This window comes from Sarcophilus harrisii, chromosome 1 (genome assembly GCF_902635505.1).
Source record: "Sarcophilus harrisii chromosome 1, mSarHar1.11, whole genome shotgun sequence".
Classification (NCBI taxonomy): Eukaryota; Metazoa; Chordata; class Mammalia; order Dasyuromorphia; family Dasyuridae; genus Sarcophilus; species Sarcophilus harrisii.
Window position 1 is genome coordinate 442356218 of NC_045426.1, and position 20156 is coordinate 442376373.

Below are 20156 nucleotides of genomic sequence, written 5' to 3' on the forward strand. Positions count from 1 at the left end.
GAAGATTCACACAGGGAATTTCTTGTCCCCTGCCAGGTAAGAGACTAGAGAAGACTTTTCCTCTATTGAGGGTCTATCAGATTATGAGCTTGGTACTGTGTGCTTTTTCCTTATCCCCATTGGTTTCAATCCAAGTGGCTACAATACTTTCTTCTGACTACAAGTAGTAGCAGGAAATCTTTTTTTCTAATCTAGCCTCAATGAAAATATGCTAAATCCTGCTACTGTCAAGGGCCTTGAAGGATGGCTTAAAGTCTTCTCTTCCTCTCTTTTATTCTTTATGTGGTTGTATTTTGAGGCACAGAGATATTAGGCTGTAGTTTGGGCTAATTCAGACCAATAGGGACCAGGATAGGTACTGTCATAATGTCATACTTTAATTGTTTTTGCAAGAATATATGTATGCCTGTACTTTTAGGGTTTCTCTTGAAAATTATATTTATCAATTTATGTGTTAATAGATCTTCCTGTTTGTATTGAGGAATTCATTTCTCCCAAAGTCCCCATGGTTGTTGGCCCTATGTCTCACAAAATCTCTCTAGCTAGAGGTGTCATGTTTGTCTTTATTTAGAACTCTTATCTATATCAAATTTCTATTGGTAAAAAAAGAGAGAGAGAGATACCCAAAGTTACTGGTTAGAGAGGAGAAACGCCACAAATCTCTCACATCTCAGCTAAAATCATTGCCAACTCTTTTGAACACACACCTATACAGCGTCCTTCCTTACATGATCCTGATTCAGTTCAATTTATTTGATGAAGCATTTATTTAGCACTTTCTGTGGGGCCTATTAAAGAAGTATTTGGCATGGTCCCAGTCATAATGGGCCTATAATCCAGTAAAAATAGGTAAAAGAGAAAAAAAAAGGCACTTGAGGCAAAATCTCTCTTAAGCAGTGATTATAACTAAAAGAATCCCAGAATCATAGTTATAGATCAAGTGCTAAAAAGGAGCTTAGAGGTCCCCTAAGCCAGCTTCCAAATTTTACAGATGAGGACCCAAGATCTAAAGGGGCTAGGTGAATTGCCCTACATTACACAGGTATTAAGAAATAGAAGTAGCTAGTCATCCTTTTTCCAAAATCTCTTTTCCTATATACTAAATTTTAAGAACCTCCTAAAGTTTTTTTTTTTCCTTTTAGGTAAAATATAACTCCCAAATTGCCAGTTCCATTGAAATCTAAGCACATTTTTGTTTAAAACAAAAGCTGTTAAGGATGAAGTAATAGTATATAATTATTGAAAACAATAGCAATAAAAATCACTATAGCCTACTCCCTTTGGGAATTACAGCTCAATGAAGATCTTAGCTGAGGGACAGAAGAGACTGTCAATTTTATTTTTAATTTTATGAACTACGATAGTTTAGGCAAGAAAATATCATCAAAGGATCAGTGTGATTTCTGAAAATGGATTGAAGACAAAGTGTGAAAAGACCTATAGCAGTGTGGAAAATAAAACAAAACAAAACAACCAAACAAGCGAATATCTGTAGTACTTTCTAAATGTACTTTAAAAAAAAAGCCTTTTCTTTCTTTTAAGTGAGAGAATTGCAGTTAAAATTCATTTTACAGCCCTTAAAATGAAAACATTTGCCTATTAAGTTCTAACAACCCATAATATTATATCTATAAAGCATCATTTGGATTCCTGCTGTTTCATTTAACTTTAGCTGAACCTTTTTTATTGTTTCCTAATCTACCCTAATTTGCCTAAACCCCTTATTTGCCATTCCTCAAATTGTTTGTTTACTTCTTAAGGGAAATATGTGTAATAATAACAGTGTTTTAAAGGCTAGAAATAATGTTAGAGTTAGGATATATAACTTCTTCTACTGCCTATACTATGTACCCTGCCTTCATCAAAAGATTTTAGAATTTTCCTTTGTTAGAGAAAATATTAGACAAATAATCAGGAATGAAAAAAAAAAAGAGCAAAACCTTAACTGCCTCTACTTGATCTAAATAAAAAACAGAAAATAAGAAAAAGCAAGATTTAGAATCAGGAAACTTACATTATAGTCTTGCTCTACAAATAATTAGCTATCTGACCATAGGAAATTCACTCTTGGTAATCATTTTTCTCAGTTGTAAAATGACTGGATGACTAAATCACTCATTGTCATGAAATAAGGTCCTTTCCAGCATTTATCCTATATTTGCTGCAAAAGTAAGTAAAAACAATTCAAATTTCCTGACAAATTTTTATCACTCTTCTTTTATTTTCTTCTCTTCACCTCTCACCCCGCCTCCCCAAACCAGGACCTTTTATATAGTAGACTTCCTTTCTTATGCATAAATCTGGTCAAAATCTTTCTGTTGTTTGCATATCATTTAGGGACCTCCAAAATCTGATGTCACCTACTTTTCCCACCTTATTTCAGCTTGGTTTTATTTTTTTCATTCCACTTTATTTTTTTAAAATTTTCTCCATCAAAGGAAAATTCTAAAATTTCTTGATGAAGGCAGTGTGCATAACATACACAAAAACATAAATTACAAGTCCTAGTTCTAACATTATTTCTAGTCCTTGCATGTATTCATTGCTCTGGACAACCTAAACTCTTCACTATTTACTATACATGCCCATATTTTCCCATTTCTTTAAATTTGTTCAACAGCATGGTCTAAAAAATTCAACGCACTATGGCCAATCTGATTATGTGCCTTCCTAAACCTAGCTAAATTAGACCTTGAATAATAGCCACTAGTCTATTAGAAGCAGTTAGGACGCGTGATGCATAGTGTTGGACTTGGGATAAGGAAGACCTGAATTGGAATTCAACCTCATACATTTAATGGTTGTATGACCCTAGGCAAGTCATTAAACTTCTTTCAGACTCAGTTTTCTTATCTGTAAAATGGGGACAATAATAGAACATACCCGATGGGGTTATTGTGTGAAACAACTATGAAAACACAGAAAACATTTTGGCAAACCTTAAAGTGCTATATAAAGGCTATTATAATATAATAATGATGATAGTAACATTTATAATAGTTACAATTATAACTATTATAGTAACAATTATAGTAACAATAATAGTAACAATTATAATTATAGGCCAATAAACAAAACATTCCAACTGGTAAAATAGGCTCCATTGACCTAGATTTAAGAACTCCAAATTATATAAATATTCCAATAAGGCAATGAAATAGGCCTTCAATCTTATGAATTTAAGAATAAACAAATAAACTTGGGATAAATGATATTATGGGCATAAAAGAATACATACAAATATCCAACAAAACCTCAAACTGACATTTAAATAAACCTATGTATATATTTTTTCCCAGGAATATCTTTAATAAATTATATTGTATTTTCTGGATTACAAGTCACTAGTTTCATGATGATCCTGCTAGGTAAGTAACAGAAGTATCATTATTTTGTAGAAAGTTCAAAAGAGCTTTAAATAACTTTTTTCATTAACAGATAGTGCTTAAAAATTAAAGGATACTGAACAAGATATTTAGTATTTTCTGGGAGGAAGTGAGGGAGAAAATAGTTTAAAAATATACATCTAAAGCAATAATGTAATGTAAATGTAAGTCAGTCCCTAATGATATGATTATAAAATGCTAAAACAAGTGATCACAAAACAGATCCATCAACTGATTTAATCTGAAAAGACGGAATTTTCTCTCTCCAAATGAATTAAAAGACATCATGTTATAGTTGAAATAGTATTGGATTTGAAGACTCAAGAACTGGATTCAAATCTTGATTCTGCTACTTTTACTTGTATAATCTGGTAAAATTAATGACCTATTCTGGGCCTCAGTTCCTCACCTAAAATGAGAGCTTAATTACATGACCTTTAAGATTCCTTCTAGTTCTTAACCTGTAATGTTATGAACCAGATGTTTAGTTATCACCTGGATAAATGAAACCATAGAGTGAGGCAGATTTAGTTGCCTGAAATGGACCTTAGTGGCCTGAAGATTTAATGTACTTTCTCAAGTGCCTAATTTAATTTCTGAAAATTAAATCTATTAAGTATGAAATAAATAGTAATTATGAAAAGATGCTGTTGAACATCTAGGTTACTATAGGAAATTCTAATAAATTTTATGAGAATATATTTCTTTTATAGTTTGGCTAATTTTCAAGCACAATTAAAAGAGTATAAAATCTTCACAAGCAATATTTTTAAAGAGGCATTAATTTTTTTAAAAAGGAGAAAATATTATCTATGTACAGTCATGAAATCACACATTACAGGGGGAAATGGTGTTGGTTTATCATTGGAAAGCTAGTTTGCTTTCTAAATAACAAAAAAGATTTCCAGCTATCCCTTTTTAACATCCCAACTATATAACAAAATTAATTATCAGGATAAGCCTTCTTTTTTTTTGGGGGGGGGCTTATTCTCCTTGTCTCTCCCTGACTGGAAATATAGCAGTCACTTATAAGCCCCATCATACTTTTGATTAGCACAGAAGTTTTCATATTCTCTGCTTCCAACCTGGACCAGTTCACTGTTTCTTTGTAGCCTGGTATCCCCCTTTCACACCCTGCTTAGGCACTTATTATATTTGCCCCAAATAGTTCAGATATCTGATCAGTGTTAGCCCTTTTGCAACTTAGAACTACAGAAATGAAGTGATAAACCAGCCTCAGCCTCCCTTGGGAGGGATACTCGACCTTTGCCACCATGTCTGACTATAGGCTGTCTTTTAAATAATTTGTTGCTATTTTGAAAGTATCACACATTCCCAATGTTACATAGATTTGATCATTTTGTCTACGAGAAGATTCAGTTGACTCAGAGAAAAAGCAAAGCACAGTGTCCCAACTTCAGATTTTTTTGGTTCACCCCCCCCAACTCCCAGCTCTTTAATTATGTTATTAAAACAAGAATTTATAATTTGATTTTTTTAAAGATGTTTTGGATCTTATAGTAATATATATATATATATTTCTCCTTTATTAGTCTGAGAAACAGGATAGTGTGGTGGATTGAGAGCCAGCCTGTAAGTCATACAATCTTAGGGTTCAAGGTGAACCTCTATGACACATAATAGACAGCTAAGTAACCCTGAGCAAATCAGTTAAACTTTCAAGGGTCTAGGCAATTCTTTAGAACTATCAATTGCAAAGAAGATGCCAACCTGCGTTGATAAATGGAACACTATTCCCCACCCTAGAGTTTCTTATACCATATTCCTGATAGCAAGGGTCCAGTGTCTATCCATATCATTTTATTTAAAGTGTCATCAGAACCTGTACTGAAATATGGTTGACAAAGAAACCTGTGAAAGAACAGAATAACAGCCCCTGACCAATAGGTTTAATATTTTTATCATTTCTAAACATGATCTCATTAAAAAGCAATAAAAGTTACCCTTATTAAATTCTTACAAACTGTAAACTGTTACAAAATGTAAAAGTAAATGAAAGCTACTCAGTGGAATGTATTTCTACAAAATTTACCTGATAGCGTGAAATCTTGGTCAGGCTTAACTGTATTTTCCTTCTTTCTCCCTTACCCACATATCCAATCAATAATCAAGTCCTGATAGTTCCAACCCTCCAATATATCCAAAATGCATCCACTTTTCTGAGCTCACACAGCCTTCATCCTAATTTTGTTCTTCATCATCTTTTACCAACACTATCAAGACTTCCTAACTGTTGCCCTTGCTTCTAATCTTTTCCCCCCTAATTCATCCTGTGCACAACTACCAAAACATTTTTGGGAATGAATAGAGGCCATATGGTACAGAGGAAAGAATCTTACATATGATCTCAGATCACAATTGTGAGGCTTATTACCTGTGTGACCTTGAGAAAGCTGAAGAGATAGACTCTAAGATACCTTCCAGGTCTACCCATGTCTCTCTCCTGCTCAAATATCTTCAGTGGTTCCCTATTAAATAATGGAATTTCAGAGTTGGAAGGGATCTCAGTTGAATATGAATATATAATTCAACTGAGAACTGAAAAAGAATCCTTTCTGAGGTGTCTGAGAAAGGGTTATTCAGCCTCTGACTGATGATGTCGAATGATACAACTCACCACATCCCATTGAAGTCAATTCTATGTTAAGCTTTATTAGAGTGATTTTCCTGACATTGAATTTAAATTTGTTTCTTTGAAGCTTCCACTCATTTCTTCTAGTTCTATTCTCTGGGACTAAACTAAACAATTCTAACTTTTCTTTAATGTAAGAGCCCTTCACATATTTGAAGACAGTTATCATGTTCTCCTTGAGTCTTCTCATATAACACTGATTCAAGGCCTTTTGTGGAGATCTCTGCAGTTCATAAATGTCTTTTGTAAAATGTGGTGCCCAGAATTGAACAAAAATACTGCAAATGAGGTCTGACAAGGGCAGAACACAATGTAATTATCATGTTATATCCATACTACAAACACTCTCACCTCTATCTTGTTTTTCTAACATTGACAGCTTACCTTCAGTGAGATATTTGCCCTATTCCTGTAAGTGATGCTAATTTTAATTCAGTCTAAGACTTCAGTAGCTTTTTTGGCTGCCATATTGTATTCTTGACACATATTAAATTTGAAGTCAACCAAAACCTCAAACCTGTTTTGGTAAAGTGTTCTTTAGCTATGGCTGTTTCATCTTGTAATTGTAAAGTTAATTTCTTGAATCCAAGTCCAAGACTTCACTATTGCTCATTTTAAATTTATTTTTATTAACTACAGACCATCTTTTGGTCTATTCCATCTTTTCAAAATTGTTTTGGATTCTGATTTTGTTATCTAGTAAATAGTTTTAGATTAATGGTAAATTTGATAATGATACCATCTATGCTTTTATATGTCATTGGTGCAAATGTTGATCTGCACAAGGTTAAGTCCAGATCCCTGAGGCACTTCACTGAAGACCTTCTAAGTTTATTCACTCTTTCAATAAGCATTTATTAAATGCTTATCATGTAGAAGACATTGGGGATACAAACACAAATTAGTCAAAATAACCACTGGTCTCAGAGAACTTATATCCTTTTGAAAGGAAATAAGATGTATACAAAAGTTGCTATTATATGATATAGCCATCATTGCTATAGTTCACAACTGGATTTCCTTGGATAGATAGATAGATAAAAGGGACCTTAGGTCATGTATAAGCACTCAAGGTAACAAATGCCTTTGAGTAGAAGAGAACCAAAAATAAAGTGATGTTGCCATTAAAACATTAATGACTATTGCTTAGGTCCTTTTATTCAAAGAGTTCCAAATACAAGTAATTGTACCATCATCTAGCTGACATCACTTCATTATTTATTAAATTCTTTGTAAATATTCTAAGTAAATTTACACACACACACACACACACACACACACACATTGTTTCTTTTCCATTTCTAGATGATCCCTAATTTTTTGCCCAACAAAAGTTCTAGAATTTTCTGGGAAATTCTAGTGAATGAGGTTAAAAATTACTAGATTATAACCTAATGATTAAAGGTTTTTTCTTTTCCAGAGAGCTTGTCATCATCTCTTCTGGAATGAAGTCCTCTGAAGAATTTTAGTCATGGAATCCTGCCTAATCTTCTCTCATAACTCAAGGGGAAAATACTGTCATTCAATTTCCTCAATAATATGATTCCAACTTAATTTTCTGGACTTATTTTGTTTTATCCTCCTTTATGCTACATTGTAGGTAAAATGAACAGTTTAGCTAATTTAGTTAATTTAATCCTGGAATTTTCTACCCTAATATCCCTCTCTGTTTCCTTCCCATCATGCTTGGGACACATGTCTACTTCAGCTTTACCTCTCCCCATTCCACTCCTTTTCATGTCTCAGGCCAGATATTACACCCCTCAGTGAAAAATTCCTTGATTTCTTATCCCTTTTTCCATTTCCCCCATGCAGCTGTGATCTCTCTTTCCTTAATCTTTTCTAGGGTACTTTTATGAATTTCTCCTTCGTCCCTAGCACACTGCATCCCTATTACCTTGTAATATTCTTATTTGCCCATGTGTCATATCCTGCAGTGCTCTTCCCCACCTCCAACCATGATTCTTGAGGGCAAGGAATATTTTGTTTTTCACCTATGCATATTCAGCACCTTGAACCATGCCTTATGGATAATAGATTCTCAACAATGTTTGTTGAATTGAATTAACCATCCATGCACATTGCTGCCAATGATACAGATACTGAAGAATACTATGGGATTATGACTACTGGTATACTTTGGAGGATTTTGTATTGTCATAAAACATATGAACTTTTTCCTCACCTCTAGCCATTTGATCTTTAAAAATAATAACAATATGTTACCTATAGCTATTTTTAAAAACTTAAGTGGTTTTGTACATTTTGTCTGAAATAATATAGCCAAATAATAAAAAAAAATCCAAACCATCTAAACTCATCCCCTTCTCCCCATAATGGCTTCTAGTGATTAGAAATGTACATTAATTCAGCAATTACACAGTTATAATGTACTTATTTCCCTGAAATCTTTAGGAAAACCAAATGCAGAGTTATTGTTACTTTTACTCAACCAGTTTAATCAGATAAAAAAAGAAAGAAGAATGATGCAAAGAAATCTTTCAATTCAAATATTGGGCCTTTAGTAGTACTCAGGATAGAAATCCTTGCTTAATAGGAATACTTCATATGACCTCAAAACATTGATACTAATACCTGCTTTTTATACTAGACAGCAAATTCTAATTTGTTTAGATATGACTTAACTTTAACTAATGCTGTTTTGTAGAAAGGAAAAGCTTATCAAACATTCTTAGGCTAGATCTCAGCAAAGAGTAAATACCAGTCCTTTATTGCACAATTTGGAATGAATTCAGAGTTCTGCTAAGGTTCATAGTGCATAACATAACTAATTATAAGTTTAAAAGTTTCATGAGTTTCACCTCAGGTATCAAACACACAAATTCCAGGCCTCTCTGTCATGCTTTGAAACATCTACAATAGAATCTAACATTCTTCATAAATGAGATAAGCAAAAGTATGAGCTTAATTCTTTAAAAACCTATACTTATTAACCCATACATTCTATGAATTGAAAAGCTGTATGTAAAAAACCACAATAATTAAATCACATAACTTTTTCAGTATATCAGCAAACTTTCAGCATTAACTATATTTGCTTAAAATTCTTTATGTCATTCCACTGATATTTGAATCATATAAGATATACAGTCCTTGTTCTAATTCAGTGAGGGGAATTCATTCATTCATACTGAAAAAGTCACATTCTTAACATTAGATTTTTTTGTATCTGTAATCCACAATCTTCAAAATAGTTTTTTTTTTCCTTACAAATAAGACCTTTTGATCAAAATGAGGATATGGATTATAAAAGTATCTAAACCAATCTCAGTTTTGTGCTTTAGATTCTTTCGCGCCAAATCACTTTTAGTGCTTCAGATAAAGCAATGACAGCACACACCTTCTTGTTATTATTTATTCATGGAAGGCCAAACCAAATGCCTGGGTGGATCCCCCAAGACATGAAGTAGGTTATTTTTTTTCCATCCACAGGACCCTATTTACATTTAAACGAACTTACTCTTTGTGAAAGATTGGCTCCAACAGAGAATACCGCACCACCACAGACATAGAAATTAAATTACAATCACAAGTATAGAAACCACCAACATAGTGCTAAAAATAGCTTAAAACTATGTGTGTATGTCAGATGTACACATATGCATGTTAGTAGTGAAGAGTAAATGTTCTATTTTAATTTATGAGATGCATCCTTGGCTAACCATTCCTAATCCATGTAAGTTTTTCTTCTTAAGCCAAACATGTAAAACCAAGACTACTTATATAATGGCCAGGCTCCTCACCAGGGTCATGAAAACTGTCATGTGCAGCTCCAAGATTTAAATGGATGAGTCCTCCTGGCTGATCTTAGAGTGGCATTGATTTGACAAATGTGGGAAAGTCCTCAGCTGTGAGATGGGGGCTTAGGTTGTGGGCTTTGGTCAATTGAAAGGTTGCATTAAATGTAAATTATAGGACTGTTACTTAGATATATACCCTTCTCAACCAGGTGAAAGGCAAACAGAACCTTGCACTAATTCACAGATGAACTGGTGATAGACTTCGAGCAATAACAGGCTAGCAAGGCAGCAGTAGGCAATTATAATCCCCATCTTTGAAGGAAGGAAGGAAGGAAAGGTATTTTTATATAAAGCCATATTAAATTTCCTTTTTAAAGTGCCTCTATGTATTTCACTTTACAATTTATATGAAAAGTATTAGTTTTTAAAAAAAGAACTACAGCAGAACTGGCAATAAATATCACAGTAACAATTGTTCTTTTATTAAATATTTATTGAAATAAATTCCTGTGCTTTCTCATTTTTCTTCTTCTGGTTCCAATATTTATTTACAGCTGATTATTAACATCTGCCAGTGTAACAGTTTCATCTGTACAGAAGCCGAAGAGTAAAAAAAGTCACCCACCCCCTCCAACGTGACCTGTAGTTAGACAGAAAACAGTTTTCCCAGTCACCGCTTGGCTTCCTGTCTGTGACCTCTGAAAAGCATTGGAGGCCAGGGTTAATGGCCTTTCCAATCTCTGTGATAAGAATTCATTTTGTTCTATTACCAGCAGTTATCCGAGGAGGCTGCTGCATCACTTCAGCAGGGTTCAATCAATGAGAGGACCTAATGAAGTAACCAGCTGTAGCTCTATTTCCCTGGTCAACTCTATCAGACAAATAAGATCTATCAGTCACATCTTAAGGCTGATCCTAGAAAAAGCATCTTCACATGCTGAACCCGTATGCATATGAACTAATGATACCCGGCCATTTCTTTTTAATCTTCCCTTTTGATATAGCTTTTCTAACAGAGAAAATGGAATGGAATGGGTTCTGAGATGTTGCATTAAGAGGACAATAATGCAGGATTAAAGAAGAGTGGATTTGCAGAACAGCTCAAAGAGTTTGTCGTAATAGGAAAAACAGTACAAATTATACTGCATCCATCACAGCCCCGTTTCTTAGCTCTACTGCCCTAGGATGTTTATATAGCTTTTCATGCTGGCATTCTAGAATGCTCAAAAAAGGATGCAAAGATGAAAATTATTTTGTTTATTATTTTCAGACTCAAGCAATTAAATGTCATAAACAGTTTTAATTATAGATTTGTATTTTGGCTTGTCATTTAGAAAAAAAATATAATTATGTGATATTTTTACTTTTCAGTCAAATGTCAGTCAACATAATTGCAGCCCTTAGCATTGTTTTGTTTCATACTTAAGTGACATCATTAAAAACAAAAATGTTATTTGTGGGGAAATTCTGCTATTTATAAAGATTTGATTCATTAATTAGATCCTTTTGCAATTGAAAAAGGGATTTTCTAGATAATCAACTAATTCAATTTTTTTAATAAAAAATTTAAAAGTAGCCTTCCACAAAGCAGCAGCTGAAAAAACAACAGCCACCATAACAATAACAATGGTTTTCACACCTTAGATTTATAGCTTCATAAATAAAAACAGGTTAATAGTCACATAAGAAGGGACTCTGGAGAAAAAAGCAATCTGTGCTTTAAAAAAAATCAGTTCTTGGTTGGGGTGGGGGTTTGTGTGTGTGAAGGAGTAGAAAGAGGAGGAGCATGGATGGTGTCAGAGGTTCTAGTCTGCCCCCTAAGCCATATCAGCCAGACTGTTGCAGGAAGCCATGTTCCTGGAGGTTTCTATTTGCTGGTATGTTGAAAGCCACATGTAGCTGAGTTTACTTTATTAGGTTAATCAAGGTGAATCACATGAAATGAAATTTATATCCATTTAAGTTGGCTGCTCTCTTTGTCAAATGGAAATGAAATGCTTGGCTTTTGACTGCTATGCTAAGAGATGCTATCTAAATAAGGATCACCAAATAAATAAAAGTCCTAGCTAGTCTTACCCGTTTATAAACATATTCACACCATATACAAATCACACATGCAAGAAAAAATATTGAATTAAAAGCTAAATAATGTCCAGTGGAGAGCAGAAAAGCTAATGAAATATATGTATATATGTATTTACATATGTATATATAAATATACACACCCATATTTATATATAGGTACTAAAGTGCATATGCTCCATCCAAATATATCTTTCTAATTTTGCTGTGTGCATAAAAATAGTGACAGTTTCTTTTGCAGGTAGTTTGCTTTAACAAGACAGTTTGAGTGATACTGATTATATCAAAAAGCAAAATATTTTTCATTTAATTTCAGATCTTTATAGTGTTAAAGGATTGTAGGGAGGTAGGAAGAGAGTAAATAAAAGGCATAATAGAATATGCATATGTTTTAACATAGCCATGTAGTATTTAAGAACACTTTTGAAACCACAGGATTTTTTTTTCCTTTGACATCTAGGTGCATGTGAAAAAAGCCTGCACTATCTTTACTGCATATGTAAACAGATAAGAATATGCCTAGAAGGCATTTTGGGAACACCTGTCAATTTTTTATAGAACACACTGATTGTGGGATATTGATTGCATTTAAACAAAGTTGTTTCAAAAAAAAAAAATCAGCTAACAATTCGTGTAGAAAGGACCGATCAATATTTAAATGACTCTCTTTATTGATTTAAAATTAACTTTCAATTAAGAGATCCATAGGACTCTTAACTGCGACACTTATCCATTCAAGAGAAAATAAAGGTACATTTATCGATACACTTAAACAGCAGTGGCTGGTTTCCTATCGATTCAGTCATTTGTGCTGGGATTCGTTAGCGTCATCAGGCTTTAGCTCGCTTACTAGGTCTTCAGAGTCTATGATACTGCAAGATATAGGAATGTGCAAAACAACGCAAGGGAAGGATAGAAAACCTAACAGAATTAAAAGATATAGGAAAAGGTAAGCTATCCTTAAGCTTTTTAAGTATATTATTGAATGAGGAATGCTTAGATTGTTTGTGTCTGTCTGAAAAACAACCCTGAAAAAGGCTGTTTTTTTTTTTCTCCGAAGTACCTAGGTTAAAGACAGCATACTTTGTGTTTTGAAACAATATAAATAAATAAATGAAATCTCTGTGTTATGGATTAATAAAAGCTCTATTGGCTTCTATTGATTAGCAAGATCACTAACATATATATATATATATATTGATTAGCATATGATCAATATCAGCTAAAACATTGTTTATGAAGTGTTTTTTAAAATGTGATATTGTATTTCCTATTTATAATACTATATATATATATATATATATATTTAAAGCCAAATTTATTTAATATTATGGTTAGAAAACTGTGCTCAGCTCTAGGAAACCTTTGGAGCATTTATCACTAATTAAATTTCACAGTGATTTTTACCTTTTAAAAATTATCTTAATGAAGATAAATACTGATGAATAAGGAAAATGAAGGCATAGCCAAAAGATGAAAGAATAAATCATAAACATATGAATAGATATTTGGTTTTACATATGAGATCCCATAATGATCTTCCTATTTTGCATTGGCCTCCTGGCCTGCTACTGGATGGAAACTGTGGACATAGAGAGATAACTAATCAAACACATTGCATATCTCCTTACATATTCTAACCTTACATTAGAAGATTAAAAATAGACAGGCACAGGGCATGACATATGAACATAGCAGAGTCTCAGTAACCCTAGGTGAAAGGCATGAATGAAGGGTCCTCATTTCAGTCATGCAAAATCATGCGTATATATTGTCTTGGTAATTGTTGACAATGACCTTAGAAAGCACTTTTTCTATGGAAAAACACCTACACACCTACACATATATATATGAATAGCATATCTACAGAAACACATATACACACATATATAAATGTATGTGTGTGTGTGTGTGTGTGTGTGTGTGTATGGGTTTAGAACTCTCTAGTGAATAAAATAAGATTTCCAGAGTTGGTCCATTTAATACTTTTTCACCTGTTGAGATATAATTTCTAAGAGAATAAATGCGGTTTAATTATTCTAAACATCCAATCAAATAGGAATGTTCTTTAAATCTTATATTTAACATGCTATAACTTGTCTAATAAATTACCAATCACATAAAAATGATTCAAGAAGATTTATAAATTATAGTTTTAACTTTTTTCTAATAATAGCGTTTGTTTTTCTGTTTCTCAAGTCTAAAATCATACTTTTTAAGGTTGTGCTTTATGTAAGTTATAGCTTTAGCATCAAAATGAGAGAAAATGGACTTAAATGATACTGGGGGGATGAGCAAAGATCAGAAACAGGGGTATCCGGACATAAGTATACTCTCCTAAAAATTTAATCACATAATATTAGTGTAACATAATATGGGATGTATCCTGGAAGTTACAATTACTAAAAAGTGCAAGATGCCATCATTTCCAACCAGAAATTAGATGATTATACTAATTAAGTGCTAGCAGGTGGCACTAGATGACTGCTCCAATTTTTTCTGATCTGCAGAGGGAGAGAAATGCATGGCTCGGTGTCTACAAAACCCAGGAGTAGTAAAAATTGGTTTAAGCAGTGCTGAGTCCCAAGGTGCAGAATAAGGATTCACTCTGATTTAACACTTCCTTATCACATCAAAGAGGTGAAAAAGGCATCTTTATGGATTGGCCTGGGGAAAAAAATATCCACAACTCAGCTTTTTACCCTAGTGGAAAAACATTGGGACACTGCTAGGACTTTGAAATAATGCAATGCTGTGATTCCAATCATATAATATTTGCACTTCAAATAATTAAAGCTTGAGTGTGATTTTAATCTGTTTTTTTTTTTTTTTATGGCTGAAAACATCCACTAACGTGATCATTAAGTTATGAGTGAATGTTGGGGCTAAGTAAAGTCCCTTGCTTTTCTGTAAAATGAATGATTACTACATCTAGCCCATCACTTCCACATAGAGTTGTTTGCTAAGGGTTTTTTTGTACTATTAATCATATTTAATCCATAAACAAATCAACGCAATATGATAACCTCATTGTTGAATACCTCTGTAAAATGGAGTTCTACATCAGTATGAAATCTGTAGTTAAATTCTTAAAAAGCCTGCAAGGTAAGTCTTAGTCGGATTTTCCAATCTCCCCAATTCTTCTTTACAATCAGTTATTATCATATTAATTTTAGAGATGATGATGACGACGATAATGATAGCTAGATGTGCCAGATAGTGCACTAAGTACTTTATAATAATAGCTCATATTTCTATAGTGCTTACAATGTGTCAGGGACAGTATTAATGCTTTTTGATTCTCTCAATTAATTCTATTATAATTCCCATTTTACAGCTGATGCCACTGAGGTAGACAAAAGTTAAATGATTTGCTCCATCAGATAGTAAGTGCCTGAGGCTGGGTTTGAACTCAGATCAGCCTGACTCCAGACACTGCACTCCATCTATTAAACTGCCTAACTGCTAGGGAATGGGTTTGTGATTGATATATGGAATTTTAAAGTGGAAAAATCTCTCAATCAACCATTCTCTCAAACTCATAGGCTTGGAAAGCATTGCATGCCTTGGATCTGGTGCTCTATTCTTTAGGCTTTTCATTTCACATGTTTTGAGGAGTGAGAAGTTGGAATTTAACAGTGATAGAAAACGGACTCTGTTTGATGTGCTATCCTGGAGGATCCACGAAAGTGCAGAACATATGCCTAAAAGGCAAACTGAGTGATTCCTATAAATGATGGAAAATAAATGTTATCTAATTTCTGAAATTCTCTTATCTAGCCTTATCTGTCTCTATAGAGTTTGTTTCAGCATTGTTATTGTATTTGTTACAATGGATCAGACATGCTTGATAAGATTTGATTCCAGATATATCTAACATTTTCTGATACCTTATAATGTCTGATATCTCACAGCATGGCTAGTTTACTTAAGCATTTTTTTTCATTTTTATTTTTTTTTTTACCCAAAGGCTTACTGACACCATAATTTCAAGAAGGTTTCAAGCCACTTTACCCAAATCATGACTAAGATGGACACAAATAATTACAGGAGTTAGTGCTACAGGGTGTAAAATTGTCCTTCTCTTAGAGGAGATGCATTCACTTCATTCTGCTATTCCCTGCTGAGAAATGATGTGTGGAAACTGTCTGAGAACACTGTGTAATCCTCCAATGTGAAAAAAGAAAAAGATTCTAGTAGAGTTACATATATCCTTTGGACATAGAAAAATGAATCATAAGAATTCCCTATACCAAGGACAAATGTTAAGTGTTCTTGAATCAACAAGCTTAAAATAATAATTCTCATTCTTTAGAGAAAAACTTTGAAAGTTTGTGAAAATGAAATAATTTCACTCCTTCCCCCCTTTTTTTGATAGAGAAAAAAAAGGGATAGAATTAAACTTCAAATCTCAAATAAGGAGGCACAACTATAAATCTACCATGAATTCTCAGCTGTTTGGCTTTCAAATATTATTTTGTGTGGGTGCTTTTTTCTTTTTTATTCCTACAAAATTTTCATTTCCTTGGCTATAACTAAAGAGAATACCCTGCAATAAAGCCAGTAAATATCTTCTGTAAAATATAGAAAACAACGTTGTTCTTATACCTTCGGTCATTTGATTAACCATGCAAAATAGAATAATCATGGGCTATAGAAACACATATAAGGCAATGGGAGAAATTTTAACTCATTCAATCATAGAAAATAATGGATTACTATAGGCATAAGGCCAACTTTCTTACCCTTGCATGCTACTGATTAGTTCAGCCTTAGGAGAACAGAAATCCTTAATCTTCTCTTTTTAATATAGAAGAGGTAAACCCTCTTCACCTGCACGTGGAGCCTGCTTTTTCATCAAAGCTCAGGAGATTCCAGCAACAAAATCAATGTATGCATGTTCAGAGCCGTTTTCAGGGTTTTGTAAGACAAATCTTTCAAATGGGAGCTAGTTGAATGCTATTGAACTAGGTTTCGATCTGACAGAGTGAGTGAACAACATAGAAACAGTTCACTTACCACTGCTCACACTACAGGAGGTTGGGATCAGGTACAGCCCTGCACAAATACAGCTGTGCCCCTTTTCTGTAACCTTTGAACTCACTTAATCCAACACTAAACCTGACAGTCAGTTGACTGCTTAAATAAATAAATATTTAAAGATTCTTCAGATTTAATGAACATAATTATTCAATTTTTTTTTGACCACACTAATCAAGTACACTTAAGGAAAGCTCTTCCAATGTCATTCTTGGGTTTGGTAGGGCTGGAAATAGAATCTAGAAAGGCTTCAGAAACATACATACTATTACATAGCCAAAAAGTCCATTGAAAATGCCAGTGCCTTTAATTTTGAAGTAATCCAGGATATGGATTTATCTACTGAATCAATAAATGTTGGTTTTGGTTAAAGGGATCACTGTTGATATTTATATTACAATTAAGGATCTTGATTCCTGGAATATTTAGGGTCCTTTATTTTTAAAAGGGGAGGGAGGTTGTTTAAATTTAAATCTCAAACTCAGCAAGTATTTATTTATTTAGATGATCCTTTTATTAAGAGGCTAAATGCACATGCTTATACCAGTTCTCCATGAACTAAAAAGCTAAAAGAAATATCAATCAAAAGATGACTCTGGAGAAGTGACATGCACTAACTTAAAGTGAAAAAGCATTTACTAATATATTCAGATGATTTTTATTAAGTCCATAGAACATCTGAGCCATCTACTTAGTCTTGACATACAAAGAATACACTATAGGTGGAGAAGTTAAATTAGTTGGAAACAATGAGAAAAGTGAGCAGTATTTCTAATTTTGGGGAAACACCGAAATAGTTTATCTTGGGGATAAAAATTAATTAATTAAATTAATTAATAGGCCTATTATGAAACGTATACTTTGTTCATTAAAACAATTGCTTTAAATGCACATTTGAAAAATTTTCTCAGACTCACAGGATTATCAGATTGTCATTTCACACCTAAAAGACAAAGTATCTATTTACTTTCCTGTAAGATAGTGAAGTGATATAATGAAACACTGGTCACTAAACACTACTTTAAAAGGAGCATAACAACACTGAGGATTTAGAATATGAATGCTTAAAATAGGATGACTGAGTTTTCCTAAATTATGTTGATAAGAGATCCCAGAAAAATAATATAACATGATAAAAAACCAAAATACTGCCTATGGAAAATAGCAGAATTCCCAAAGGGTCATATATTTAGAGTTGGATGGAATCTTAGAGATCACCTAGTTCAACTTCATAATATTATAATAAGACAAGCTAGTCTTAAGGGAAGAGAAGTTAAATGTCTTGTTCAGGTCATCATATTGATAAAAAGTAACAGAGCAAGCATACAAACCTACACCCCTGATGAATAGTCAGTGTCCTTTTTATATCAATGTCCTTTCCACAACACCATTCTGTCTATTCTAAAGGAGAAACTAATAGGCAAAGAGACCAGTAATAAGTTGGAACATGTTCTACATAGGTATTTTCTTTGGGATTTTTAGGGACATTTAGGGATTCTTCTTTTGTACACTAAATGTGCACTAAAAATCATCACTAAATATCATCATCAAACTCTCTAATTGCCTATTATGATTAAAAATTCTTTTTATTTTAACATCAGCCTGAAGGAGTTTTATTTCTAGTCAAAATTAAGAATAGTTATCAGAAAGCAAGTCCATATTTTTAAAAATGCAGTTACATTATAAATCCTGTTACTGTCAAAATAATCCAACTGTATTCTTCAAAGCAGAGAATTTTGATCCTTTCCATTCTGTTTGCATTTTTAACATTTTTCAGGAAGAAAATGAAAGACTGGATACAAAGAAAACTGAAGCACATACCTCCATCTATATACAAATCAGTTTTATGTTGCAGGACTTTGCAGAGGTATGTCTTTGTGCTCATAAATATTTCACAGGTAAATTTGTACCTTGCCAGTTAAAAGACTGTTGCATACTGATGTCTCAGGTGTGTTGAAATGGCCTTAAAAATTAGTGAAAAATATGACTTTCATAAAAAGATACCTTTCATTAGTCTCTTCTTCCTGGTCACAAAGACTTTCTCTGACCTCATTCCATAAAATGTGAGCTCAAAGGTAGATAAACATATTAGTAGCTCTGAAGAATTTTTCTTATTATTTCATCATAATTAATAAGGACATTCAAATTCCAATGTGAATGTGGAAATGAGCTTATTTTCAGAGCAATGGAAAGAATTTTTGAAAACTAAGGGAACATACATACTCTCAACTCCTCCAATATACACAATTCTACATTTTACACTTGTCTGGTTACTGCAAAGTTTGTTATATTATTCTGTTGTTTTTTTTTCCTTTAATGATTAAATATTTTCCCATAAAATGTGGGAAATATCTCAGGTAAATGGGCATTTCTGATGGCAGAACTTCAAACTCGATCCCAAGTTTCTCAAAATTGTTTTAATTTCTTTTCAGAAGCAATTAGTGAAGGCCATGTTTGTTTAGCAATTTTTAAAAAAAGCACTTGCTTGTAAGCATTATGTAATTTTTAAAATATATGCTACAAGTATATATGCATATTTTCGCCTCCAGCTTAAATACAGTAAAGGTTGTAGTTGGTTGCACAGGAATTGTCTGAAGAACATTACAGCAAGGCAAACACGATTGTATTCCAACTAAAATGGCTCTCTTTATACCGTGTATTGAAACTTGATAACTGTTGGTTATAAAATTCCTTTGATTTTCTGTAGGTAATAAAATACTTTGGCAATTACTATTGACAGTTCTGGATAATCTTGAAGGCTGCCTTGCCTGAAGAAGATGAGTGTTACAAATCACTTCACTGAAAGAGGGAAGAACAGCAGCAGGCAGCAGACAGGTTTCAATTTCACAATGCTGATTATCTCATTCGCAATTCCATGCATGCCTAAATCTGAGAATCCCTCAAGCAGCTATATGGACTTCTACTTTTAAAATGCCTATTACGCTTTCATACTTTCTCCTGCTTCCTGAAGAGTGCCATTTCGCCAAGCTTAAATAGCAGAAAATTGCAATGCTTTTTCCTCTGCCCATCTCCTCAATCTCTATTAACCTGCACAAGAACAAAGGAGTATGATGGTCCAGCTATAGGCTGGGAAATAGGTTTGAAGTTGTTTTTCATTTGCTGGTTCCCATCTTTTTGATTCATCAATGCATCTCCAACAATATTCTTCTTTTCATACCTAAGCAAATTACTGAAAACACAACCCCCATATGTAAATGCATTTGTCTTCATGCA

The 20156-nt window shown here is 33.2% G+C and overlaps 1 protein-coding gene and 1 long non-coding RNA gene across 4 annotated transcripts in view; one reads left to right on the top strand and one right to left on the bottom strand.

Moving 5' to 3' along the window:
* The window catches only part of ZFHX4 (zinc finger homeobox 4), a 209052-nt gene that overhangs the window by 50765 nt on the left and 138131 nt on the right, over positions 1 to 20156 (bottom strand). The window lies entirely within an intron of this gene.
* On the top strand, positions 12701 to 18894 carry LOC116420561. The gene is made up of 2 exons (XR_004230918.1): positions 12701 to 12831; positions 18700 to 18894. It is a non-coding gene; the product is annotated as an uncharacterized LOC116420561 (long non-coding RNA).